General features: G+C 42.4%; 1 protein-coding gene across 12 annotated transcripts in view; it reads left to right on the top strand.

Moving 5' to 3' along the window:
• Positions 1–26,677, top strand: part of ATP8B4 (ATPase phospholipid transporting 8B4 (putative)) — a 337,888-nt gene that overhangs the window by 42,819 nt on the left and 268,392 nt on the right. For 3 of the 12 annotated variants that reach the window (XM_063652225.1, XM_054449986.2, XM_054449985.2), the window contains exon 1: positions 16,893–17,065. The exons of 7 other annotated variants lie outside the window; for them this stretch is intronic. The gene's annotated coding sequence lies outside the window, so the exon portion shown is untranslated. Of the gene's footprint in view, positions 1–16,487; positions 16,857–16,892; positions 17,066–26,677 lie in introns of those variants that run through there. 2 more of the 12 variants (XM_054449988.2, XM_054449987.2) reach the window with 1 other exon arrangement.

Raw genomic sequence — 26,677 nt, 5'->3', positions numbered from 1 at the left:
TCACTGGTGAGAGAAAGCCGACATCTCCCTGAGTGCCAGACACACGACCCTCATAAATCCTGGGCTAAGAGCAGAGAGGGGTGGTCTTGTTTACTTAAACTCTGGGATGGAATGGGCATGGTTAACGTCACAGTCATCGACTCAATCAGGGGATCCAAATGGAATTGCTTCTACTTGTGTGCATTTAAATGTCATGCTTATATCAATAGTTCGGAAGAGGAAAGTATCCACACTCAAGGTTGGATTGAATAAAACAGCCTCACCTTTCATTGAAATGTACATGAAAGAATTATTAAACATCAGAGGACCATTCATTTTAATTTTGGGGAGATAAGAGTTTATCAGTGAGAATTTAGCACTCTTTTGTAGGCCCTTTGAAGCTATATCTGTGTTCCCTTAATTGGATAGAAAGTTTCCCCATTGGATAGAAGAGGAGCCTAGGACATTTCTCTTTATGGTACTCTGCTTCAATGGCATTGGTATTTAGTTACAGTTTTATGTATGTCAGGTTTCAATTATGATGAGTGGTGAAAATATGTCCAGAAAGTAGACTCTAATTCCTTGTTTAGCGGAAAGCATTTGCTTACTGTGCCACCAAGTAAAGTCTCATGTGGAATTCTTGTGCTTGGATTTTTAATGAGTTTGTTCCCCATACTTAGTTTAGATTTACAGAATGTCTAGGGGCATGGCCATGTGTGCACATAAAAGGTCACCTAAAGTGATCTTGGGCAGATATGACAGGTCAGATGCTCTGGGTATAGCTCAAGCAATTCCCACAAGCCACAGTGATAATGATTCATGGAAATGGGGTTAAAATGAGAGGTTCTCTGAAGTGTGGCACCATCAAGTGATGGTGGAGTGGTTAAAGATTGAGAGCAATATGGAAAAACTATTCAGAATATTGATGGAGGGAAAATCCAGATAATGAAATGTAGAGTACCTCCTTATCAACCTACAAGCTAGAATTTGTCACACTAAATATTTAATGAAGAGAAAACTGAGAAAGTTTGGAGATGAATGATATGTCACACTCATATCTCAAAAGGAGAAAAGATAGCTTTCAGATTTCAACCAGCTAAGGACTAAAGGACTGGGGACATAAAACCATTTAAATTTTCCTCTAAGATTAGACTTTGAGGCTCTAAGTTAAGGCTTGTTGTTCTAGACAACCCACTTGAACATTCAGAAAACCTGAAGAATCTTTTTAACAATGTTCAGGTTTTGTTTTACTGCTGTGAGAGTAAAAATAACTTCACCCTCACATCTGATGAGTCACAGAGTGACTGTTGAGCTTGAAATGTTCTCTACTTCTGCTTTGTGATGAGCTAGCTGAGCATTGGTACACAGAACTCAAACAGATGGACCAGAATTTGTTCCACATTCTCTCTCCTTATTTTTGTCAATGCCACCAACATTCCCCTAGCCATTAGGGCAAAGAATGTGACATCATCTTTGACTTTTCACCTCTTCCGTCCTCTTCTGTTGCCAAATGTTGTCAGTTCTATATTTGGAATATTTCTTGAATCTATACTTTGTTCTCCATTCTTGTTGACACTGCCTTAGGCTATTGTTGTCACGTACTAGGATAATTGTAAGGGTCATAATCTAACCCTAACATGTTTTTTCCCCTGATTTCCCATTATCTTCTTCTACGCACTCCACTTGCCAGGTAGACTGAAGTACGGTATTTGATGTTCTTTGCCAGATACTCTGTTTTCTGACTTCTCTGTCTTTGTTCCTGCTGTTCTTTCTACTTGAATGGCTTTCACTCCTTATTGTTGTATACAGGAATCACACCAATCTTCAAGGACTAGCTCAAGAGCTTTCTCTTCCCCAAAGTCTGCTCTGATCTTGACCCTCTTCTCACTTGCCTTTCTTTCCCATTGCAACTTTCTTTCCACCTTTATAAGAGCACTGATCATTGCATAGTTTACTTGCCATAGTTATTTTTACATTATGTTTTATTTCTTCTGCTAAACTCCAACTTTTAATTTTTATTTATTTTTACTTTTGACAGTCTATTTTTCTTTTTTTCCATTTCCCTCTCACTGACAGTCTATCATTCTTACATATTAATTTATTTTTCCTTAGTTTTACTGAGGTATAATTTATGAATAAAAATTGTCTATATTTAAGGTATACAATGTGATGATTTGATATACATATACATTGTGAAATAGTTACCATAATCAAGCTAATTAACACATCCAATCACCACACAGTTATCATTTTTTTATTTTAAATTTTTATTTTTTATAGAGATGGGGTCTTAAACTCCTGGCCTCAGCAATCCTCCTGCCTTGGCCTCCCAAAGTGTTGCGATTCCACGCATGAGCCACCGTACCTGGCCCATTTTTTTGTGTGTGTGGTGAGAATGCTTAAGATTTACTGTCTTAGCAAATTCCAAGTATATAATGCAGTATTATTAACTATAATCATCGTGTTATATATTGGATCTCTAAAACATATTCATCTTATAACTTAAATTTTGTAAATTTTGACCAACATCTCCCCATTTCTCTAACCCCAGCCCCTGGCAACTGCTTATTATGCTCTCTGCTTCTTGAGTTTGACTTTCTTATTTTTAATTTATTTTTGTTTTTTATTTTTGAGACAGGTTCTCACTCTGTCACCCAGACTGGAATGCAGTGGCGTGATCATGGCTCACTGCAGCCTCCACCTCCCCAGACTCAGGTGATTCACCCATCTCAGCCTCCTGAGTAGCTGGGACTACAGGCACATGCCATCACGCCTGGCTAGTTTTTTGTAATTTTTTTTTTTTGTAGAGATGGAGTTTCCCCATATTGCACAGGCTGGTCTCAAACTCCTGGGCTCAAGCAATCCTCTTGCCTTTGCTTCCCAAAGTGCTAGGATTATAGGTGTCGGCCACTATGCCCAGTGAGTTTGACTTTTTTAGATTTCACATGTAAGTGAGATTATACAGTATTTATCTTTCTGTTTCTGGTCTATTTCACCTAGCATAATGTCTTCCAGGCTGATCTAGGTTGTCACAAATGGAAGGATTTTCTTCTTTTTCATGGCTGAATAATATTCCATTGTATGTACAAAACTTCAAGTCTTTTTAAAATTATACTTTAAGTTCTGGAATACATGTGCAGAATGTGCAGGTTTATTACATGAGTATACATGTGCCATTGGTGGTTTGCTGCACCTATCAACCCATCATCTACATTAGGTATTTCTCCTAATGCTATCCCTCCACTAGCCCCCACCCCTCAACAGGCCCTGGTGTGTGATGTTCCCCTCCCTGTGTCCATGTGTTCTCATTGTTCAACTCCCACTTTTGAATGAGAACATGTGGTGTTTGCTTTTCTGTTCCTGTGTTAGTTTGCTGAGAATGATGGCTTCCAGCTTCATCCATGTCCCTGCAAAGGACATGAACTCATCCTTTTTTATGGCTGCATAGTATTCCATGGTGTATATGTGCCACATTTTCTTTATCCAGTCTGTCATTGATGGGCATTTGGGTGGTTCCAAGTCTTTGCTAGTGTGAATAGTGCTGCAATAAACATATCTGTGCCTGTGTCTTTATAGTAGAATGATTTATAATCCTTTGAGTATATACCCAGTAATGGGATTGCTGGGTCAAATGGTAATTCTGCTTCTAGATTCTTGAGGAATCGCCACACTGTCTTCCACAATGGTTGAACTAATTTACACTCCCACCAACAATTTAAAAGCGTTCCTATTTCTCCACATCCTCTCCAGGGTCTGTTGTTTCCTGACTTTTTAATGATCACCATTCTAACTGGCATGAGATGGTGTCTTATTGTGGTTTTGATTTGCATTTCTGTAATGACCAGTGACGATGAGCCTTTTTTCATGTTTGTTGGCTGCATAAGTGTCTTCTTTTGAGAAGTGTCTGTTCATATCCTTCACCCACTTTTTTATGGATTCATAAAAGAATCTATATCTAATTAATATTCATATTACCAATGCAAGCTTAGGATGGCTGTTCCTGTACTTTTTATTATGAAAGTCATGAAACAGGATACTAATTATTTAATAGTAATACAGCCTGTATTTAAATAAATATTGCCAATAACTTGTTTATTTTCAGGTTGGTTTCAGGGGTACCAAACCACAGGCCAATTGTTGAATGACTGTTATAGTGTGTGTGAGTACTATAATCAGGCATAGAAACAATGGCCTTTGGCATTACCTTTAAAAATAAGTGAAAGGACAAAATAAATCTAATAAGAATTTGGACTAATATAAATATAATCAGGTAAAATTTCTAGAACAAAACATTTTTGTTTCTAATGCTGAGTAACAGGTGCAAGAGCAGTAGCTGCGTGATTTTATAACCATTTAAAAATATTTCTAATTACATGATAATATTAAAAATAAATATTTTTAGTATTTTAGTATTAAAATATTTATATTTCAATTAACATTAATATAATATATGAATAGAATAATATATAAATATTGTTAGTATTATTCCAAAGGTACTACTAAGAGTTTGAAGTATATCAATGCTTATATATTGGTGTTAAACATTTGATTATAAGATATTGAAATGTTACTCCCCTTTTTGCCTAATTGTGATGAACTAGAGCTTATATTTCTAGCATATAAATGAAGAATCAGACATATCTGGTTTCTTGGGGATGAAACATTCACAACAGCTCCTCTAGCGAATAAAAGGAGACGTCATTATAGAGAGGCAGAGATAGTGGATTGGTTAGGCACATAGATTCTAGAACCAGACTCTCAGGTTCAGATTCCACTTCTGCCATTTTCTAGCTCTGCAGCTTTGTGAAAGTTCTCTCTGTTTCTCTGATTCTTTATCCGTAAAGGATAGAATTATTGTAATATGAAATGAATTACTATATGTAAAGCACTTAGAACTATTAAGTACTGCATAGCTATTAGAAGTTCTTACCTATCATTATTGATGTGGTTAGGTTTTGTGTCCCCATCCAAATCTCATTTTTAATTGTAATCTTCATAATCCCCATAATCCCCATGTGTCAAGGAGAGATTAGGTGGAGGTAATTGAATCATGGGGGCAGTTTCCCCCATGCTGTTCTCGTGATAGTGAGTGAATTCTCATGAGATCTGATGGTTTTATAAGGGGCTCTTTCCCCTTCACTAGGCACTTCTCCTTCCTGCTGCCTTGTGAAGAAGGTGCCATGCTTTCCTGTCACCTTCTGCCATGATTGTAAGTTTCCTGAGACCTCCCCAGCCATGCTGAAACTGTGAGTCAATTACACCTCTTTTGTTTATAAATTACCCAGTCTTGGGTAGTTCTTTATATCAGTATGAAAATGGACTTAATACCATTACTAACATAGAACGTTAGACTAAGGAGGGTTGCTTAGACATTGCAATCCAAGACTCTTATTTATTTTTATTTTTTTAATTTTTTTTGAGTCAGAGTCTTGCTCTGTCACCAGACTGGAGTGCAGTAGCACCATCTAGACTCACTGCAGCCTCCGCCTCCTGGGTTCAAGCAATTCTCCTGCCTCAGCCTCCCGAGTAGCTGGGACTATAGGCGCCCGCCACCACGCCTGGCTAATTTTTTATATTTTTAATAGAGACGGGGTTTCACCGTGTTAGCCAGGATGGTCTCGATCTCCTGACCTCGTGATCCGCTCGCCTCAGCCTCCCAAACTGCTGGGATTACAGGCGTAAGCCACTGCACCCAGCCAAAACTCTTATTTTTTAGATGAAGAAACTGAGACCCCAAGAAGTTGAGTGACTTGTATAAGAATACTCAGTTACTCACCAGAGCCTGGGTAATCTTATCACAGGAGTCCTGGGCTCTTATATTCTGTGCTAGGCCCAGTGCTACCAGTGGGAAATTGAGTTGCTACCCTCAGGTATTGGAGACCCAGACAAGTGGACAGGTGTGAGATTATAGCAAGGCAAGTGCTATGATGGGGAAAGGCAGCATATCATGGGAGCCCAGAGAAGCTCTGATTTCTTAAAATTCTCTGAAGAGGGTTCCTAGAGGAAGTGAGAATGCAGTTAAGACCTGAAAGATGCAGACAATTTAGCCAGGTAAACAAGGCAGGGAAAGGGCATCTGGGCAGGCTGTGAAAAGACCTCAACATTCATGTAGAGTAGAGAACCTAGTCTAGACTAGAGAAGAAGTCTAGTCTGGCCAAGTGGTGGAGACCTCTAGATCTCTTTATAGCAAATGAAAATCTCCCTAGTACTCTACCATGTAATTTGTTTTCTTTTCTTTCTTTCTTTTTTTTTTTTTTTTTGAGTCAGAGTCTTGCTCTGTCACCAGGCTGGAGTGCAGTGGCACCATCTCGACTCACTGCAGCCTCCGCCTCCTGGGTTCAAGCGATTCTCCTGCCTCAGCTTCCCGAGTAGCTGGGACTACAGGCACGTGCCACCATGCCCAACTAATTTTTGTATTTTTAGTAGTGACAGGGTTTCACCATGTTGCCGAGGATGGTCTCGATCTCTTGACCTAGTCTACCACATAATTTCAATACTGGCCATTAATTAAAATCCCCTTTTGCATTTGTGCTGCATTGAATAGTGTGCCCCAAAATTCATGTCCACCTGGAACGTTGGAATGTGGCCTTACTTGGAAATGGAGTCTTTGCAGATGTTAAGATTGAGGTCATATTTGATTAGAGTGGGGCCCAAATCTAATCATGTCCTGATAAGAGGGCCATATAAAGACATGAAGAAACAGAGAAGACACGCAAAGTGCATGCCATGTGTTGATAGAGGCAGAGTGTGGAGGGATGGGTCTATAAGCCAAAGAATGCCAAAGATTGTCAGCAAGTACCAGAAGCTGGAAGACAGGCATGGAACATGTTCTCCCTCAGAACCTCCATAAGAAACCAGCTTTGCCAGCACCTTGATTTTGGTCTTCCAGCCTCCAGAACTGTGAGAGAATCAGTTTCCCTTGTTTAAGCCACCCAGCTTGTGGTACTTTGCTATTCCAGCCCTAGGAAACTAATATAGCGTTCTTGATATGAATTTGAGTCCTCAAGATAACAAGAAAAAAAAAAAACAGATTGCATTTAGTGATGGACATGAGTGTAGCTGGGGTCACAATCTACTCACACTGTTACCTATATGCCCTAAAAAATGTGGCTACTTAACTTTTTTTTTTTTTTTTTGAGACAGAGTCTCGCTCTGTCACCCAGGCTGGAGTGCAATCATGCGATCTCAGCTCACTGCAACCTCCACCTCCGGGGTTCAAGCGATTCTCCTGCCTCAGCCTGCTGAGTAGCTGAGATTACAGGTGCGCACCACCAGGCCCAGCTAATTTTTGTATTTTTAGTAGAGACAGGGTTTCACCATGTTTGTCAGGCTGGTCTCGAACTCCTGACCTTGTGATCCACCCACCTTGGCCTCCCAAAGTGCTGGGATTATAGGCATGAGCCACTGCGCCCAGCCTACTTAATTTTTATAAAGGATCTGTCCTTTTTCACTAACTCACACACTCCAAAGGGTAAGTAGGGAAAAATAATCCCCAATAAACCTTCCACTGATCAATTTACCAACCACAGTCTTTTCCAGTTCAAATAAGCTTGTGATTATTTAGTCTTTTTTTAGGGCCTTTGGGTGTTCCTGCTTCTCTCCAGAATGGCATCACAGGAAACCTGTGTGACTCTGTGACAGTAGAGGGAAGTGGGAGCCTTAGATCCATGCCAGGTCCTCTGGATTCTCTTTGCACAAGCAGATCTTGTCATTTTGGCCCAGGCCTTGCCCTTCATCAGCCACAAGGAGGCAGGAACATAGCCTCAAGCATCTGCAGCCATCTTTCTCCTCCAGTGTTCCATACTGCTCCCAGCCTTGCTGGATCTGATGCTCTGATGGACAAGGGCACCCTTCAGAGCCAAAGGAAATGGGCACTTAGCCTAGATTTTCCACGTGACTCCAACTCTCTGGATGTTTCTAAAGCCAGCTCCCTCTTGAAGCTTAGCTCTGAAGCTAGGAAAACACAGGACTCTGGTGTCTGTCTCCATGATTCCCCTTCTTTCGCTGGTCTCTGGCATGACTTAACTCCATAATTGTTCCTCCTGCTTTTATGGGGTGGTATTCATTCCTTCTTTCCTTGACAGACTGGATACAAAATGAAGCACTGGCTTACTCAAAAGAGAAGCTCTGAAGGTAGCAACTTCCTTACCCCGAAATGCACAGAAACATGGGGTTGCACAAGAAGTAACTCCATCATCTGCTCATCTGCTGTAGCTCCTGGGCCTTTAGACTGGGGCACACTCTACCTAAAGGTGGCTCAGCATTTGTGGGGATGTGTGCAGAACCACAGTGAGGCACACCTTGGTATTGTTCATCTGAAATTAATATTTCTTCAAAGACAGACCTTACTTGTGTTTGTTCCTCTCCCTATGTATAATGGGCTATCTCTAGAGGACAGGATGGTCCTAGAGCTGCCTTGAACAGCTTTATCTCCCTCCTGCCATCCGATGCTTTAACCTCCTGCCCTAGTGCAGTCTTCTAGTTTTCTAGGATCAATTTCTTTGCAATCCGCATTATAGCATAAGCTGCAGCAGTTTATTTAAGAGAGAATGCATCTAGGTTGCTAGCCTCAGAGATAGTGTGTATAAGGCAACATTTGAGGCCTCCATGACTCAATTTTTGCCTAATCTTTGTCTGGTCTCTGATCCATTAGGACCTAGAAATTACCTTGACTGATATACTGAGATGATGGCAAACTCACTTTTGCTCTCCACATTCACGAATGCTGTGGGATGTATGTTTGTGACTCACTCAAGCCATTTAGAATGGAAGTCCAAGTCACAGTAGAGGAAGGCCGTTGTTACTGAACTGAACATGGGTCAGTTAATCTGCTGGCCCATGCAGCAAAGCCAAATACTAACACTGGGATTGATTTGCAGTGAGGAAAAGTGAGGCATTTATTACAGGGTGCTATGCAAGGAGAATTGGGCAGCTAATCTTAAAACCCAGACCCCTTGATGGCTTACATGTAAGAGTTTTTAAAGGCAGGGAGGCAGAGGTTCCAGGCAGAGCCATAAATCAATACATGGAGGTTATTGGTTTGACCTAAAAAGGGGGGGACATCTTGAAGTGGGGGTCCACAGGTTACAGGTAGATTGAAAGATTTCCTGATCTACGATTAGTTAAGATTTGTTTAAAAACTTGGGGTCAGCAGAAAGGAATGTTGAACTCTGGCCTGTAGGTGTGACTTCTGCCAGGCCCCTCAGGAAAAAATTTAGAATGAAGAACAGTGGTCAGAGTTCAGTCCCCAGTTCCCCCTTCCCCAAGGTCTATGTGCCAGTGGATGGTGTTTTCCATTTGGTGGTGGGGGCGTGGGGGCGGCGGGCAGGTTTCTGCAAAACAGCTCAGGAACATATGTTAAGATGTTATTTTTAGTTTCTATTGGGACTCTAACTTCTTTGGCTGTTGTTTCAAGCTATTATTACCTCCTTGCTTATCAGATTGCCTGCCACCCTCCACCAAGCATGGAAATAAAGGAAAATCTTGAATTTCTTCAGTGGAAATTCCAGGCACCTAGCTAGTCCTGAGAATTAAATGAGCAACTTGATAAGTAAGAAGGTAATAGTAGCTTAAAATAATAGGTAAAGAAGTTATAGTCATAAGATGTTTGGTACTTTACAGAAGCTAAACATAATATCTTGACATATGACCCTGAGTTTACTTTTCACAAACTCGGACCTCCACCAAATGGAAATCTTTCTTGCACAAGGTCCAGGAACCCTCTCTTGGGATCTGGATTGGGATCCCTTTCCAGTAACAATATCAGGTCATCAGGACATTTCCTGGGTCTGTTCAGTAAACATTGTTAACCCGTTCCCTTAAATGAAACTGTGTCTAAGAATGACTAATGACTAACCTTCTGGGAATGTAAGATGGAGTTGCTCTGGTTCAAAGGCCTTGGACACCTCTGACAGTATTATTGAAGGTTTTTTTTTTTTTTTTTTTTTTTTTTCCGGACTGTTAGCTTGTTAGGAACTAACAAGACCCTCCCTAACTCATCTACTCATCTTTCAGGACTCAGCTTCACTTGTTCTGAGGGTTTCCTGTGACACCTCCACACCCACACTGAAATATGGCTTCCCCTCTCCTGTAGTTCCAAAGCCTGTTTGGACAAGGGACACCTAAATTAGAGTTACTATCACATTGTGTCACAATTTGTTCACAACTATTTTCTCTTCCACTAGAAGGATTCTTGTTAGGGCAGATATCGACCTAAAAGAAAGAATCCCAGGCAAAATAGATATAACTAGAGGGTCTATTTGGGCCAAGCTTGAGGATTGCAACCTGGGAACATAGATTCAGTTTTCTGCAGTTACAAGCTGCAGCAGCAGTTACAAGCAGGTTTTTAAAGAAAAGAAGAGGCAGTTTCTAAGTTGTTTACCATGAATTTACATTAAAATAACATAAGTTATTGATTGGCTATATGTTGTTTCTTTGTATTAAAATTCCAGGAACATGAAGATAATAGGTGAGGCAGGTAGTTAGGAACAAAATGCCTTTAAACAATTGCCCCCACAGATGGGTTTGGGGGGTGCATGACTGAAGTCTTAGACTCCTGTCTCTTTGGGCCTGATAAATTTTCCAATCTCCTATAGTGCAGACTGCTCTGAGCTATTTTTCTTTTCTCACAGAGACCAGGTCTTGGTTACCTTGGGGTCCCCAATGCCTTGCAGAGGGGTTGATACAGAATTGGGGCTTGGAAAATGGTGAAGAATGTGTGAAATGTCCCAGAGACATGTCCTAATTAAGAGCCTGAACTCCTTTGATCTTGGACCCTACACTTCCCAAGTGTCATATAAGGCGTAGGAAATTTTCACACCCAGTGCCCTGGAGGACAGGCTAAAAGGGTAAAGAGGTGAAGAGCAGAGCATCTCTTCTCATTGGGATGACAGTTTGCTAAGGAGAAAATGGGGCTGGAGTGAGTGTTAAAAGACCCTAAGTGTCTGGCTGCTCCTTGGGTCTTGGAGATTCTGAGATAACAAGAACCATGGAGCCCTGAAACTGATCCAGATCGGGTTCATTGTTCTATTACTCCTTTCTTGTAAATGCCCTGATTGTTGGAAGGACTTCTTATGATGTCAATCTATAAAAAAGCGGAGGCCAAAAGTCTTTACTGGATACCTATTATGTGCAAAGAAGATACTATACTCCCCTGATAGCAAGAGATACATTATTTTAGGGAGTGTTTCTCTTGCTGATGCCAACAGCCTATTCCAGGATCCAGTTTTGGCTGTGGAGCATTCATCACTTGGAAATGAATTGTTAGAATGACTTTTACAACTAGAGTTGCCAATAGTCTGGCTTGGTGTTAGGCTGTCTGGTTTAAAGCTGGGTCATCTAGTTCTGGAACACATGGTGCAGACAGTATTTGAAAAAGCAAATTAAATGCAAATCACCTGGTTTTGGTGAGTGGGCTTGCATAACAACAAGCCCTGTAGAATCTATTGTTCTTGCTTGTGTCTGAGTGTCTGCACTGAAAGGAATATTCAGGAGAGCCCTTGAAGGAAAGTCCAGATCACTGTCGGGAGCTGGTTCCCAGAGGTGACATTTAGCACCCATAAATTTGGGTATCTTTTTATTTTCTTTTTAAAATCTTACCAGCTTAATTGTAATGTAGTGGTGGATTTATATTACTTTAAGTTTAATTCCTGAAATTTTATTAGTAGAGTAGAAAAGTCCTCTACTCCTAAATCCGGGTCTCTATCTGTGGCTTAACTTCTAACTTCTTGTTTGCATTCTCTTATTCTCTTTTTGTTCTTTTCATGAGTTAGTTGAGTAATAACTAAAACTTAACTGTGAGTCTTTTCATGGAGGATGGAAAATCCTACATAGGAAATGGCACCATCAACAATGGGTCAGTCATTTATGTTGGCTAATGTAAAGAAACCTCCTTTATTTCATAAAAGGTTAAGTAATTGGTGGGGAAATTGGGGTGGGGGAGGGGTTGAGTTACCTCCTCTTGGTGAACTTCAGCCCAATACACAGTGGAAAGTGCCAGATAATAAATGAAACTACAAGAGGTTAGAAAACTATACTTTCTTTTTAGATATTAAAGGCCATGAGGGCATATGTTACTTCAAAGATTTGTTGGATCTGTTTTTGAATGGGAGGCAAATTGGTTTCAATCACTAGAGAGAAGGGGGCATGGTGGCCTAGGAACATTATTAGTGTACTGTACTCCTGTCACCTGCTGAGGTAAGCAGGTTCTGAATAACTCCTCTGGGGTGCAGGAAGAAAATACTAAAACTTTGAATTATCTTTATTGATCTCATCCCTTTAAAATGTCTGTTTATGCTGTTTTATGGTGTATGGAAAGGATATGCTTGGGGAATACTGTCCTAGAGAGAGGAGGAGAAGGCAGGTGGTTGGATCAGGATGCAAAGAACTGGAGATGTGGAGTAGCTCAGAATTCAGAGGTCTCATAACTGCCCAGTGGGTTCTCATTGCCTGCTGCCTAGACAGAGCCAATTTATTAAGACGGGGGAATTGCAACAGAGAAAGAGTTTAATTTACACAGAGGCAGCTGTATGGGAGACAGGAGTTTTATTGTTACTCAAATCAGTCTCCCTGAAAATTTGGGGATTGGGGTTTTTAAGGATAATTTTGTGGGTAGGGGGTCAGAAAGTGGGGAATGCTGATTGGTCGAGTTGAAGATGAAATCACAGGAGGTTGAACTGGGTTTTTCCTTGCTGTCTTCTGTTCCTGGTTAATCTGTAAACCATTCAGGAGCAATATGGGGAGGTTCAGAATCTTGCAGCCTCTGGCTGCATGACTCCTGAGTCATAATTTCTAATCCTGTAGCTAATTTGTTAGTCCTACAAAGGCAGACTGGTCCCTAGGTAAGAAGGGGGTTTGTTTGGGGAAGGGCTGTTACCATCTTTGTTGCAAAGTTAAACTATAAACTAAATTTTTCCCAAAGTTAGTTCAGCCTGTGCCCAGGAATGACAAGGACAGCTTGGAGGTTAGAAGCAAGATGAAGTCAGTTAGGTCAGATGTCTTTCACTGTCATAATCTTCTCACTGTTATAATTTTTGCAAAGGTGGCTTCAGTCTCCTATCTGTTCTGATAAAGAAAATGTAGTCGCCACTGGATTCTGGAGAGATAGTAAAGAAGATACTGACCTTTGTTAGACAATGGCTTATGTGACAGGTGCTGGGTTTTGTGCTATTTATTCTTATTCTATCACTGCATATACAATTTTCATATGAATGCATACTTTTATCCATTTGTTATTTATTTAATGAATATCTCATTTAATATTCACAAACAGCTTGAGAAGAAGGTTTTAATCTTCCCAATTTTGCAACCAGGAAGTTAAGTCTTAAGGTGGGTGAGTAATTTACACAATGTTCTATGATTTACACTTCAGCAATTCTCATTCTTTAGTGAGTAGGTTTGCAGTGTAGACTCCAGTGTAGACTTTAGGAGATTCAAGTGGGCTTCTAGTCTGCTTGGAGCAGGTGGATTGTTCAAGAATGTGCTTATAGAATTATGAAATACTTTGTTCTGATTTTCTTTCATTTTTAGTGCGTATTCCCAAATTGCAATTTTAGGCCAGAGCTACTTCTCTGCTAATTAAGCTGACACCAAGGACTTGGTTTGACATTTCAATCAACTCAATCTTCCCTTGTTGGCCTTAAAAGCAAGCAAGCAAACAAACAACTAAACACAACAAAACCTAAAACTTCTGTTATGACTAAAAAATCTTAATTAGTTTATTTTATTGTGATTAAATTGAATTGACATAAAGGGACTAAATCTACTATTTGTCAATCCCATTCTCAATGTCAGAGACTTAAATTGTAGAATCTCCTCATCTGCACATCTGATTCCTTCCAGCAGCTGATGAGCGTCACAGGAGCAGGAATCATATTTTGTTCATCTTTTCTATGTCCCACAAAGTGTCTAGCAGAGTATTTGCATTTGTTGAATGAAAATATGTTAGATCAATTTCTTCCAACTGTGGATTTCAAACTATAGGCCAGGCCATCCCACTTGCTACAGGTAGTTAATCTGTTTATCTAAAACCGTAATTCATTGGCTTTCTTAGCTATCTTGGCAGTGAGGCAAGAGATATTTACAGGTTCTAAGAAACATACGATGCTGTTTATTCCGTTGTATATTAGACTTATAGCTGTGTGGTTTCAGATTCTTAAGAATAAAAATTTCCATCTCTTCCTTTTGATGAAATGTGTGTAAAGTTGGAGAACAAGGTAAAAGGGTGAGTAAATTAGGAATTCTTTTTTTCTCTCAAATGCTCAGATACTTAATTAAAATTCCTTTAATATGATCATGAGATTATTGTCAGGACAAGTTGAGATGATCCTTGAGAAAGCACTTTGAAAACTCTAGACTATAGACATAAAGGACGTTTGTCAAAGGTAAGGCTTTAAAACAAAATAAGGCCTCTTGAAAACACAGACCTGGCGTTCTGACAGTGTACATACTGCCTAATAGAGATGAAAGTTTAAGCTCTGTTTAGCTACCTTTGTATAATGGGAATAAAAGGTTTTTTTTTTCTTGTATCCTAAATCGGGAATTTAAACTGTTTTCTCATTAGCAAGGGTTTGCAGTCACACTAGTAATAGTCCTCTATAAGATGGACATCCTTCTGTGTTCCCCGTCTTTCTACTCCTTATGAAGAAAAAGTAGAAATTTTTGAAAAAGTTGTGCTAGGTATACATAACATGACATTTATCATTTTAACTACCTTTAAGTGTACAGTTCAGTGGCTTTAAGTACATTCACAGTGTTGTATAACTATCACCATTATCCATCTCCAGGACTTTTCCATCATCCCAATCTGAAACCCTGAACCCATTAAACAATACCTTCCCATACTCTCTTCCTGCAGCCCTTGGTAGCCTCTACTCTTTCTGTCTCTGTGAATTCGCCTATTCTTCTTGCTGAGCCTTCCTGTTATCATTATTCATTCAACATTATTCATTATTCATGAGTGCTTATTATGGACACTGGGAGTACAACAGTAAACAAAATAAAAGCTCTCAAGGAGCTTTTATTTTAGTGGGAGGGAGACAATAAACAGCGAGCACACTTAAAATATTTTTAAAAAATGAGATTATCTTATACACAGTTCTTCTGCAACTTGATCTTTTCACTTGACAGTACATCTTGGACATCTTTTTCTATGTCAGTCTGAAGAGGCCTATCTCTTTTATTTATAATAGCTAAATTTATTGAGTCTCTACTATGCTCCAGGCACTGTTTTAGTTGCAACAATCCTATGAGGTAAGTTCTATAATGATCATCTTTTTACAGATGGCCCAGATAAGTGTAGGAGCTTGCATAGTCACCTGGCCAGTCACTGGTGGAGACAGAACTAAACTCAGATGACCTGATTCCTTACTCCAATTCTACACTCTTTTGAATGGCTACATGGTACTCTTTTGTATCAATATACCTTATTTAGGCAGTCTCTTATATGTAAGCCATTTTTAGGTGTTTTCTTGTTGTTGCTATCACAGTGCTATAATTAACATATTTAGAGATATGTTTGCACGTGTGTGTGGTTTTCTATAAGGTAAATTCCTAAGAAATAAAAATGTGGTTTTCTGTAAGGTAAATTCCTAAGAAATAAAAACGTACACATTTCAATACTTGATAGGCACTACTATACTTAGTTTCCTTTAAAAAATATTTTACCAATTTATATTCCCACTAACAGTATAGGAAAAGGCCCTGATTTCCTTATATCTTCTTTAACAAAGGGAATTACCAAACTTATATTTGCCCCATATGATAGGTTTAAAAATGGTATAGAGGTGATACTTAAAAATGTTTTTCATTTAAAAGTGTTTTTTATTTTAAACATTTAAAAGAGATGATTGCTTCCTGCTCTAAGCTGTTCTTGATCCTCTTTTATCATGTAAGAAAGAAAGCCATCTCTCTTATTTCCAGAAATCTGTAGTTTCTTGTTACTGTGGAGCCTTGGTAGGAAAAGGCTCTTGTTTCCGTGAAAACCTGAGGGCCCAGCGTGAGGATGTTCCAGGAGAGTGGAGTTGACGGTGTGCAGGGGATTAGCTTGCTCTGGTTATAGAGACATGATTAAAATCTATTTGATTTCAGTACTTAACTGGCAAATCTGATGCAACTTCTGGAAAATTCCTAGATGGCTTTAGTCATATTTAAAAGAAGCCATATTTTTCCTTTTAAAAATAGATATGCACCAAAATATTTTATTTTCATCTAATCCCGCTTTAACAACCAGAACCCCCTTAAAAGCAATTCCAAACTAAAAAATATAAATCCATTTACTATGTGCATTTGTTCTTTGGTACCATCGGGATTAATGTTTGCATCCTCTGTGCTGAAATTAAGGATGTTGGGAAAGAAGTGTCATTGCTTTGCCTACTAAATCTCGCTTGAGTACGCTTAGCTTTCATCATAAGAGAGCTGAACTTCCCCTGTAAAAAAAAAACAAAAACAAAAAAGAAACATGACAAAAACCCACTGCTGATTCTTTCATCTCTGCAAGAGCAGGTGGGAACTGCAAAGAGATTTGCTTATCTTGCTCAGTCAAGAGCTGGTAAAAGTTTGGTAAGTAGACCTGGTAGCCGGTGTCCCCTTCCATTGTTCATTTTCATCTTTCTGAATTCTTGATTCCCACAGAGGAAGCCATCCTCAGAAGCCAGCCTCTTGGGAGTTTCCTTTTGTTTCTCCAAGATTAACCAGTTCTGTCCTGTCAGCAGGAGCAGGCAACTAGGGGAGGAGAGGCTCTTCAGGGCTTTCAGCATTTTTCCAAGGAGTGCTTTTCTCCCTCAATTCCTCACTGGCAGTGAAGCTGCTTTCTTGTAACGTCTTCCTCTTCTTCTGACGAGATGCTGATTCTGATTGCCATCTAGCAGCTTCCGGTGGTGGTAAGTGGTCAACAGTGTTTTTCCGGGAGTTGATCTCAGGGTTTTGAGAATGCCCCCTAGAGACCCAGTTTGTTTTCTGTATCATCCCTCGAGCTTTCAGAGTAGCCTTGCTTTTCTCCTTGGCATGGTCATGGAATGGATACCTGTTTGATCTTCCTGCACTGCTGGGAAATCTTCCTTTTGGGGGAGAGGATTAAGTCTGGGTTGAGGTGAGTAGATGGGTAGCATTCAATAGTTAGTGAGATGAAGTGGAAATTTAGCTGTGGGCTGGTTGGAACGATCTGTTTCTTTTCTCCAGATCCCTATTTTGTTTTGCTGTTTTCATCTTGGTGACTAAGGTTTCACAAATATTCTTTATTATTCCCCTTTTGCTAAAAAATAAATTTGGGGGAATTAGTTGGAAATGGGAGATATGACTTTTTTTTTTGTTGTTTGAAATTTCTATTTTTTATTCTGTTAGCATGCCTATTAAATGACCAATTATAGTAGCATAAAGGTGCATTTCTTCTTGGTTTGTAGGTCTTTGTCACTTCTTTTGGTAGTAGATGGTTTTATTTTTTTCACGGGGTTTGTATCCAGCGCACCTATTCAATATATTGTTTATGGTCAATTTATGCTTTAGACATGAACAGTTTGCACTGAGCTATCCCTCTGAGGTTTGAGGGTTATGTTTTTAGTGCTAAAATTTGTCTGAACAGAAAAAGGTCTCTTCTAGTTGTTTTGTTTATAGGCAAGAGAGTGTCTCAGGTCCCTGGTTAACAATTAGCTGTTTTGAAGAAAAGAAAACTGGTGAAAAACATTAATTGGAAGCTGAAGTCTTGTTAGAAAGGAAAGGAGGAAACACAGGTTTTCTTGTGGGATTACCAACACCTGTGCCCATGAAGTATCTCCCCTGCCCGTTTTACTCAGCTGTTGCTCCATGCTGGCCTTTACTGCAAAACGTAAACTCAGAGTGATTTCAGTTTTGATTTTTTTAAATTTATTTTTTATTTTTTATGTGATATGTAATAACTGCACATATTTATGGGGTACATGTGATATTTTGGTATATGCATACGATGTGTAATTAACATATATATCACCTTAAACATTTACCATTTCTTTGTGTTGGGAACATTCCAAATCTGCTAGCTATTTTAAGATACAATAAATTATCGTTATCTATATTGTTTATTTTATCGTTTATATCTATATCGCTTATTATAAATAAAAAATAAATTATCATTATCTATTGTCATACTACTGTGTTATCAAATACTAGAATCTATTCCTTCTATCTGACGATATGTTTGCACCTATTAACCAGCCTACCTTCATCCCCTTCTTCCTCTTCCCCTTCCTAACCTCTGGTAACCACCATTCTCCCTCTCTACCTTCATGAGATCAACTTTTTTAGCTCCCACATATGACAGAGGATATGTGATATTTGTCTTTCTGTGCCTGGCTTATTTTGCTTAACATAATATCCTCCAGTTCCATCCATGTTGCTGCAAATGATAGAGTTTTATTCTTTTTCATGGCTGAATAATATTCCACTGTATATAAATACCACATTTAAAAATTTTATTCCTCAAAAATAAATATTATTGCTTCCATATCTTGGCTGTTGTGAATAGTGCTGCAATAAACAGGGGAGTACAGACATCTTTTCAATGTACTTATTTCCTTTCTTTTGGATGTATTCCCAGAAGTGGGATTGCTGGATCATATGGTAGATCTATTTTCAGTTTTTTTGAGAAACCACAGAGTGATTTATTTTTACCTATATTGTGCCTTTATATTGTCTCATCATGCAGAAATCTTTAAAAATGAGGGAACAAATGATTTTTTTGTGCCCCTGGAGGATTTTTTTGTGGGGGGGAGAATTTTATTTTGTTCATATGTGGCATATTGAATATTTTCATTTAGTAGGAAAAGAGTTAACCATCTAAAAGTAAATTGGCAATTGTAGCTCTCATTGAAATTAAACTTAATGTATGTTTGGCCAGATGCAGTGGCTCACGCCTGTAATCCCAGCACTTTGGGAGGCTGAGGCAGGTGGATTACTTGAGATCAGGAGTTCGAGACTACCCTGGCCAACATGGTGAAACCCCCTCTCTACTAAAAATACAAAAATTTGCCAGGCATGGTGGTGGGTGCCTGTAATCCCAACTACGCAGGACGCTGAGGCAGGAGAATCGACTGAACTGTGTGGTGGAGGTTGCAGTGAGCCGAGATCAGGCCACTGCACTCCAGCCTGGGTGACAGAGCGAGACTCTGTCTCTACAAAAAAATAAATAAAAAATAAAAAACAAAACTTAATGTGTGTAATCTAAATTCTTGTATAGCATGAGTAAGAAGTAGAAACAAGTATTTATTTTTAGGATCTCTCATGAAAAGATATTAAAAAATAGTAACCTCCTAGCAACATTATATATTTCAAATATTAATAAAATTCTAATTAAATATTAAATATTATTGATATGTTTTTGGAAACACATTCCTTCCTTACTTTAAAGCTACCTTGCTTTTCTCTCTCCTTTTATTTACTCAACTGGAGTTTGAGTACCTACCCAGTGCTGGGCACCGTGCTAGATGCCTAGGGGAAGAGGGCACAGAGGGAGGGCCACAGCATTTCATTTCAATGGATCCTTCTCTGACCTTTCTTTTGAAGTTGAGCGCCCTCTAGAGCTCTGTCCTTGTTCCTCATCCTCTGTCCTTTCCTCACCTCTCTTTGTTCTTGTCCTTTCTGGGTGAGGTCATTCATTCCCCTTGACTTCACTCCTTCCTTATATGTTGATGATTCCAAGTCTACGAATCTGTTTTTTGTCTTTAGTGCTGTGAAGATGTTTTCAATGATCAAGAGGCATTTTAAGCCCACATGTTCAAACTAAATTCATTATTTTTTCATCCCAATTCCTTCTTCTGTCCCTCCACCTTCTCCTCCTTTTCCCTTTACTGCTGTATTTATCATCATAGTGGCACCTCTATCCCTCAGTGTCCCAAGGCAAAAACCTGGAAGTCACCCCAGATTCCTCCTTGTTCTGCATCCAAACACACAGACCATTTATTTTATTTTATTTTTTTTGAAGAGACAGGGTCTCACTATGTTGCCCAGGCTGGTCTCTTAACTCCTGGGCTCAAGCAATCCATCTGCCTCGGCCTTCCAAAGTGCTGGGATTACAGGCATGAGCCACCATGTCTGGCCCATACAGATCATTTATAGACTGCATATTTAACTATGGAAACATTTCTAGAATTCAGCCCCATTTGCCAGTTGTCATTGCTCCTCCATCTCCTTTTGTGCCAGCCCATACTGTGAGATTAACCTTCCTAAAATCTCCGACAGCCTGGACTGGCACAGAGAGACAAAAGGGAACAAGGATAATGGAAAAGAGGGCTGAATTCTAATTGTGCCATTCTACTTAGATACCTCTTCTGTCTCCCCACAACCTGCAGGAGCAACCACAAGATCTTGACCATAGCAATGCTCTCTGTCACCTTATCTATAAAATGGGGATAATGATAATTCCTGCTCGTAGAGTTTTGGTGAGGACTGAATAAGACAACACATGTCAAGTTCTTAGCACAAGGCCAAGTCCCCAGTGAATGGCAGTGACAATGAGGACAATGATGAAGATGATCCTGTCTTTCAGAATCCAGCTCTTACCTGCCTTGCCAGCTCCATATCACTGCACATTCTTCCTATGCCTGTATGATCTGCTTGCCATGACAGTCACTGCTCCGCAAACCTTCCTTCCCTTTCACAACACTTGGCCTTTCCTCCCACTGTTCCTTTGACTTGTCCTTACCTTGTTTTATTTAGCAAGCTCTTCTTTTCCTTTCAAAAGGACTCCACTCAGAATTGCCGTCCATGAGGTCTTCGCTGACTCTGCAAAGCAGGCTTGGTGACTGCCTTTCCTCTGCCTCCATAGTTCTTCATCCCTCCTTCTACCATAGCCCTGCACTCATCATCCTTTTTTAAAATTTTTATTTATTTATTTATTTTGAGACAGGGTCTCGTGTGTCACCCAGGCTGGAGTGAAGTGGCACAATCACAGCTCACTGCAGCCTTGAGCTTCTGGGCTCAAGTGATCCTCCCACTTTAGCCTCTCAAGCAGTGGGACTGGAGGCATGAGCCACCATGCCTGGCTAATTTTTTGTAAAGACAGTGTTTCGCCATGTTTCCCAGACTGGTCTCAAACTCCTGGACTCAAGTGAGGAGATAGAGGGCATCTGCCCACCTTGGCCTCCCAAAGTGTTGGGATTACAGGTGTGAGCCACTGCATCTGGCCTACACTCACCATTTGAGTGGTCTTTTATGTGTCTGTCTGCTCTCATCTTCACCAGACTGTGGGCTTTTGAAAGACTGGAAATGAATTTTTGCCTCCCTCATGCCCAGCCCAGGTTAGATATAGAGTAGGCACCTGATAAGTCTTCGATAATTGAATGTCAGTAGAGGGAGGAGATGGTTCTCAAATTTGGTAGGAGGTTTTCTCCATGTGGAGAGTTAAAAAAAATACATTTTAAGAAAAATAAAAATAATCATCGCTTTCCCTTATTGAGTACTAACTTTGTGGCAGCAGGCATTGAGCTAATTTCTTTATGGAGATGGCTTGGTTTAGTTTTCCTAGTGATCCTATGAGTTACTGTGATTGTCCACAGAGGAGAAAACTGGAGCTTAGAAGGGAGGGGAACTTGCTTGAGATTCTAGGGTTAACAGGAGCAAACTTCGGCGGCCTAATGCCAGCACTGGTGGAGCAATAGGGAAGTGAGAAGAGGAAGGAAGATGGCCAAAGCAGGGTTGAGAGAAGAGGGACAGGATGAGGACAAGGAGGGGAAAATGAGAAAGAGACCAGCAAGAGCAGACTAAGAAAGGAAGAGAAGGGAAGGAGAAAAGGAAACTAGAATGCATTTCTATAAGTACTTCCATTGTTTCCTGAAGTTTTGATTGAAGTAACTCAGGAATGGAAAACCAAACATCGTATGTTCTCACTCATAAGTGGGAGCTAAGCTATGAGGATGCAAAGGCATAAGAATGGCACAGTGGACTTTATGGACTCAGGGGGAAAGGGTAGGAAGGGAGTGAGGAATAAAGGACTACAAATTGGGTGCAGTGTATACTACTCGTGTGATGGGTGCACCAAAATCTCACAGATCACCACTAAAGAACTTACTCATGTAACCAGTTTCCCAATAACCTATGGAAATTTAAAAAAAAAAAAAAAAAAAAAGGAAACTAGGAGACCAAGAAGGAAAATGAACAGGGGATACGTGAGAGGACGAAGGGAAGCTTTGAAATGTTGTGGCTGGGTAATGGCTGCATGACTAGAATATAAAGAGACTCCCATATGGACATGGCAACTCACAACAATTAACCTGCTGTATGTTATACAGGAAATATAACAATAATTTATTGTTTGAGGCATGGTAATTGCATATACCTGTAGTTGCAAGCCATTTATAAATTTGGCTTTGTTTTTTTTTGCTTTTTTTTTTTTTTTTTTTGAGATGGAGTTTCTTGTTGTTGCCTGGGCTGGAGTGCAATGGCATGATCTCAGCTCACTGCAACCTCTGCTTCCCGGGCTCAAGTGATTCTCCTGCCTCAGCCTCCTGAGTAGCTGGGATTACAGGCATGTGCCATCACGCCCAGCTAATTTTTGTATTTTTAGTAGAGACGGGGTTTTTCCATGTTGGTCAGGCTGGTCTCGAACTCCTGACCTCAGGTGATCCACCCACCTCAGCCTCCCAAAGTGCTGGGATTACAGGTGTGAGCCACCGCTCCTGCCCTTATAAATTTGGCTTTTACACACACCCACACATACACACATACACAGATTGGCTTAATATTTTTTTTTACTTCTACTTTTGTACATTTCCTACAATCTGCAAGCACTGTGGCTGTTGGCAGCTGTCACTGATACCAAATAGAATTATCTCTAGCTCCCACCCTCACACTCACACTCAAAGCTGCACACATGCAGGACAGAAGCCTGGGCTTGTTCCTTTTTCTCTCACTCTCTCAGCTCCCAAGGCTGAGATTTCTCTGCTTCATCTGGATTGCCCATCTCTGGGGTCTCATAGCTGAGTTTCAGTTCCCCAATCCTACCTGCTCCTCAGGGGGCCAGCACTGGGGCTGCAGGTAATATTTTGGGTTGGCAGGCAGGGATGCCTGTGGGTGTGACAGCAAGGTCACCCCTACATGGGTCCCAGGGTGGGAGGACTCTCTGAGGCTTTGCTCTTCAGGCTTTGGGAACCTAGGGCCAGAGGGAGGAAAGGGGAAGGGCTGGGCAGCTGGAGGAGAGAAGTCTTGTTCCTTCCTCCTGTCATCCTTTCTTGACATCCTCACACCCAGCTCCTGCTCAAGACCACACTGATGCAGCCCTCACAGGGAGCCTCTTCCTCTCCACGCTTGGTTGGGTGTTAGTCCTCAGGGAGATGGTGGGTTGGGATGGGAAGCAGGGGCCTTGTGGAGAATTGTGAAAAAATGTTACGGAAGTGGAAAGGAAACTGGGAGAGAAGGAGATGGAGTAAGAGGAGAAAAAGTAGACTGGGGAGGTGGAAATGAGGTGGAGGGAACACGCTTTTATGGAGTGAACTGTTCTTACCCGTGTACTTAACCTCACACAGCTTGGAGGAAGGCATTCCCATCTCCACTTTACAGATGTAGAGATTGAGTCTCAGGCAGGATATGTGACTTGCTCAAAGTAATGCTAGATAGAAAGCCACTGAGCTGGGACTTGAACCTTGCTAATCTAAAAGTCTTTCCTGTGTAGTACTCTGCCTCCAAAGGGGAGAGGAGGCAAGCCGAACGGAACTGAGAAGGGAGCATAGAAGGAGATCTGGGGTTGGGCACGTTGGGTATTGAGTCTGGGCTTGGGCATATTCCATATTGGGTCCCTTCCTCCTTGGCCTGCTTTGTCCTGAGTCTTCAGAGAACTGGAGAACACCCACACCCAAAGGAAGTAGAAGATCCCCACCCTGGTGGGAACACTTCAGTTCCTCCCTAGGCTCTCAGATAGGAGACAGGCAGGGAGGGGCTCGCCTGGGCAGGTCTCTGGGCCAGCAAGGGGGCTGTCAAGGCTCTGCCTGTGCTTTTTCCTGGCCTCCACTGTTCCTGTCTCTTCCTCAAATGCCCTGGCTCCTTCCTTTTCCCTTTCTTTTCCAATCCCCTCTAATTCCTTTGCTTTTCTGTCACTCTACTTCATATTTTCAATCTTTCTCTTTCCACTGGCCCTAACCCCTCAGTTTACCACATGCCCTCTAGCTCCTCACTGCAAACACAGCTTCTCTTTAAGTCCCATCACCTGTTCACCCTTATGTCCATTTATTTATTTATTTTTGTAGAGACCAGGTCTCACAATTTGCTCAGGCTGGTCTAGAACTCCTGGATTCAAACAATCCTCCCACTTTGGCCTCCCAAAGTGTTGGGATTACAGGCATGAACCCCCCGCCAAGCCATTATCTCCTTTCTTTTATTGCAGGATGTCTTAAAGGAGTTACACTTGCTGTCCTCATTTGTTCCTAATGTTTACGCAGAAACATTGACAAGGAGACATCAATGGTCTGCCTTTAAGATAACTAATATCAAATGTACACTCTCATTATGTGCCCTGTCCCCACGACCCACCCAGATTGGCTCTGAGGTTTACAGAGCTTATTTGCGCCAGATTCTGTAATGAGTTAGTGGAAAAAGCAGGAATCCAAGAACAGGGTGTGTAGCCCCAAAGGACGGGCTTCTGACCACCATATCCTGCTTCCCCATCCCCCTGAACAGCTGCGAGGGCTGTTCTCTTGGATGGCTTTTGGTGGGTTTACTATGGCCAGAGTGGGCCATTTGTCCTGTAGACTTTGGACCATAATTCAATAGCACACCCAAAACAGATCTTTCTGGGGGCAGATTAATAGTAGCTCAGGAAACTGATGATATAAAATAAGAATGACAATTTATTAATTTAAAATACATACTCTAACTGTCAGGAGAACCAGAATGTTCACTTCATCATGACAAGTGCATACTTTCCCTGTGGGCAGGCTTCTGTGGGAAAGCAAATTATTATCAGCAGGTTGCTTGGTGAGCATGGAATCAGAGCAAGGGGAATTAGCTGTAATAACTTGATTGCTGAACGGCCTCAGATCATTAAAGAGACTCTCCATTTTAATCCTTTGCTTAAAGTGTTGAGTCACCTGCACCCAGATGTGCCCGTTTTCACTGTAAGAAGAGACTTCCTTGTGGAAGGCTGCCCTCTTCCTCACAGGATGCTTAAATAGCAGTTCCAGCATGGAGGTCTTGGTATCTTCAATATCAAGGTGTCTAAAACCAACTCTTTAATTTCCCTGTACAAACTGGCATCTTCTTTTGACTTTGCTATTTCTTGCATTAGAAAATTATTTTCTCCCCATCTGGGAAGTGAGGAGCGCCTCTGCCCGGCTGCCACCCCCTATGGGAAGTGAGGAGCGCCTCTGCCCGGCCGCCCACTCTGGGAGGTGAGGAGTGCCTCTGCCCGGCCGCCCCGTCTGGGAGGTGAGGAGCGCCTCTGCCTGGCCGCCACCCCGTCTGGGAGGAAGTGAGGAGCGCCTCTGCCCGGCCGCCCATTCTGGGAAGTGAGGAGCGCCTCTGCCCGGCCGCCCACTCTGGGAAGTGAGGAGCGCCTCTGCCCGGCCGCCCACTCTGGGAGGTGAGGAGCGCCTCTGCCTGGCCACTCCGTCTGGGAAGGGAGGAGCGCCTCTGCCTGGCCGCCCCGTCTGGGAGGTGAGGAGCACCTCTGCCCGGCCGCCACCCCGTCTGGGAGGAAGTGAGGAGCACCTCTGCCCGGCCGCCCCGTCTGGGAAGTGAGGAGCGCCTCTGCCTGGCCGCCACCCCGTCTGGGAGGAAGTGAGGAGCGCCTCTGCCCGGCTGCCCCATCTGGGAAGTGAGGAGCGCCTCTGCCCGGCCGCCACCCCATATGGGAAGTGAGGAGCGCCTCTGCCTGACCACTCCGTCTGGGAGGTGAGGAGCGCCTCTGCCCGGCCGCCCCGTCTGGGAGGTGAGGAGTGCCTCTGCCCGGCCGTCACCCCGTCTGGGAGGAAGTGTGGAGCACCTCTGCCCGGCTGCCCCGTCTGGGAGATGAGGAGCACCTCTGCCCGGCCGCCCCGTCTGGGAGATGAGGAGCACCTCTGCCCGGCCGCCCCTTCTGGGAGATGAGGAACACCTCTGCCCGGCTGCCCCGTCTGGGAGGTGAGGAGTGCCTCTGCCCGGCTGCCACCCCGTCTGGGAGGAAGTGAGGAGCGCCTCTGCCCGGCCGCCCCCTCTGGGAAGTGAGGAGCGCCTCTGCCTGGCCGCCACCCCGTCTGGGAGGAAGTGGGGAGTGCCTCTGCCTGGCTGCCCCATCTGGGAAGGGAGGAGCGCCTCTGCCCAGCCGCCACACCGTCTGGGAAGTGAGGAGCGCCTCTGCCCGGCCGCCCCCTCTGGGAGGTGAGGAGCGCCTCTGCCCGGCCGCCCCGTCTGGGAGGTGAGGAGCACCTCTGCCCGGCTGCCACCCGGTCTGGGAGGAAGTGAGGAGCGCCTCTGCCCGGGCGGCCCCGTCTGGGAAGTGAGGAGCACCTCTGCCCGGGCAGCCCCGTCTGGGAAGCGAGGAGCGCCTCTGCCCGGGCGGCCCCTTCTGGGAAGCGAGGAGCGCCTCTGCCCGGGCGGCCCCGTCGGGGAAGTGAGGAGCGCCTCTGCCCGGCCGCCCCGTCTGGGATGTGAGGAGCGCCTCTACCCGGCTGCCCATCGTCTGGGATGTGAGGAGCGCCTCTGCCCGGCCGCCCCGTCTGGGAAGTGAGGAGCGCCTCTACCCGGCTGCCCATCGTCTGGGATGTGA

Source organism: Pongo pygmaeus, chromosome 16 (assembly GCF_028885625.2).
Source record: "Pongo pygmaeus isolate AG05252 chromosome 16, NHGRI_mPonPyg2-v2.0_pri, whole genome shotgun sequence".
Lineage (NCBI taxonomy): Eukaryota > Metazoa > Chordata > Mammalia > Primates > Hominidae > Pongo > Pongo pygmaeus.
Note: the sequence above shows the minus strand (reverse complement) of the source record. Positions and strands in the feature narration are given on the sequence as shown.